This window comes from Sorghum bicolor, chromosome 5 (assembly GCF_000003195.3).
Source record: "Sorghum bicolor cultivar BTx623 chromosome 5, Sorghum_bicolor_NCBIv3, whole genome shotgun sequence".
NCBI classification, from domain to species: Eukaryota; Viridiplantae; Streptophyta; class Magnoliopsida; order Poales; family Poaceae; genus Sorghum; species Sorghum bicolor.
This window is the reverse complement of record NC_012874.2, coordinates 66,805,215-66,807,546: the sequence shown is the minus strand read 5'-3', so window position 1 is coordinate 66,807,546 and position 2,332 is coordinate 66,805,215.

Here is a 2,332-nt window from a genome sequence, read left to right as displayed (position 1 = left end):
ATTTTTTGTGGATGCAATTATCTTAATGTGCTGGAGAATTCGGTCTGCAAGAAATGACCTTATCTTCAGATGAATTCAGAGAAATCAGCAGGACTGCACAAGATTTTTTCTGAATGAGCTTTCTTTGCTCAAATTCAGAGTTAAAGCAAGTCTAGAGAGCAGTTTAATTCATGGATTCATCTGTCTTACTCTTTTTTTTTCTCTCTTAGACTCTCTCTCGCCCCTTCTTCTCCCTCTTGCTCCCTGTCAGTTTTTCTTGTTATAAACTCCTGTTCTTTTAATAAATTCAATGTAGGAACTTTGGTCCCTCCAGATTCCTCAAAAAAGAGGTTGCAGCAGGGGAAACAAAAAATGCTTTTGTTCCTCTCGAGACCAAGCAGCAATACTAATGAGGCCACTTTAATTTGTCCATCGAAAGTTAATTTGTTTATTTAAGAGCTTGCTTGTCGAATGACTAGTCAGTCGAAGGTTTTTTGTCGGCCTCATATATGACTGGTTGCAAGATTTTGCTAAATTTTCTACAAGGTTTTGCAACTATACACGCGCCGGTTCTGCGTAAAAAAAAAAAGAAAAAAAAAAGAAAATGCGCCGGTCGAATCACGCTGCCTCCGATGCCGCAGCGTTATACTACTGGATGGATATGTATTGGGCTGGATTAAGATTTCATCGTGTCCTGACCCGTTTCTTCGTAACGGATCGAGCCCACGTCTTCGGAAACTAGCATGAGGGCCCTGCGGGAGATTCCTGTCTGGCTTGGGCGGTTGGGCTTGGGCCTCGCTGTGAGTGTGACCCCCGTGATGGACAAGACAGCCCACGCTGAAACTTGACAACGCTGTTTCCTCACCCTCTGTCTCCATTTGCATTTTATGCGTACAAGCCGATCAAAAAATAATGCTCATTGTGCTCTAAAATTAGACATGACAAAGGCCTATGATAGAGTTGAATGGAACTATTTAGAAGCTATAATGCTAAAATTGGGTTTTGCTCGATCTTGGGTTGATAAAGTTATGAAATGTGTTACATCTGTTTCTTTTTCAGTCTTGTTCAATGGAGAGCAGCTGCAAGAATTTAAACCAACAAGAGGAATAAGACAAGGAGACCCAATTTCACCCTATTTATTCTTGTTATGTGTTGAAGGTTTTTCGAGTATGCTAAAAGGTGAAAATGGTGTACAAGGAATTCAGATTGTGCAAACAGCTCCAAAAATCAATCATCTTCTGTTTGCTGATGACAGTCTTCTATTTTTTAAGGCTACAACAAGTGAAGCAAGAATGGTGCAAGATTATATATCAAAATATTGCAATGCCTCGGGTCAAAAGGTAAATCTAGCAAAATCTTCTATATTTTTTAGCAAGGGTTGTAGGCAAAATCACCCGTAATGAAATTAAATCTATACTTCATATGGAAATGAATCCTTAAATGAAAAGTATTTGGGTCTTCCTACTGAAGTAGGAAGATCAACAATTGGGGCTTTCCAGTATCTTAAGGATAGAGTTTGGAATAAAGTTCAAGGTTGGATAGAACAAACTTTGTCTGCTGGAGGGAAGGAAGTTTTAATCAAAGCTGTTGCCCAAGCAATTCCTACCTATACCATGGGGTGTTTCAGATTGCCAAAAGGTTTATATGATCATTTAAATTCTCTGTTGCGAAAATTTTGGTGGGGATGTGATAGAGGCAAAAGAAAAACAAATTGGATAGCATGGGAGAAGTTGGTCCAACCTAAGTATATGGGGGGAATTGGATTTAGAGATTTAGAAATTTTCAATTTAGCCCTGTTAGCTCGGCAAGCCTGGCGCATTCTTGTTAATCCTCAATCTATATGCTCACAATTATTAAGGGCTATCTATTTCCCCTCAGGTGATCTTCTTAGTGCATATACTGGTTCCAATCCATCTAAGACATGGAGAGCTATATGTGATGGGATTGATGTGTTGAAACAAGGATTGATTAAGCGTATCGGAGATGGTGAAAGCACTCTTATTTGGGCTTCCAATTGGATACCAAGAACTGGGATGTTCAGACCTATAGCCTCCAAAGTTCCTCAGCCTCCAACTCTAGTAAGTGAACTGATTGATCACACTTCTATGAGATGGAAAGCTGATTTGGTAAGGAGTTGTTTCTTTGAATTTGACAGTGATGTAATCCTTAAAATTCCTCTCAGCATGAGAAAACAAGAAGATTGTTGGGCATGGCATCATGAAAGAAATGGCTTGTTCACTGTTCGTTCTGCATACAGGATGTTGATTGAAACAAAGAAAAATAGAGAGGACTACCTTGAAAGTCGAGGCAATTGTTCTAATGTCCAAAGAATTCAGAATGAATGGAAACATCT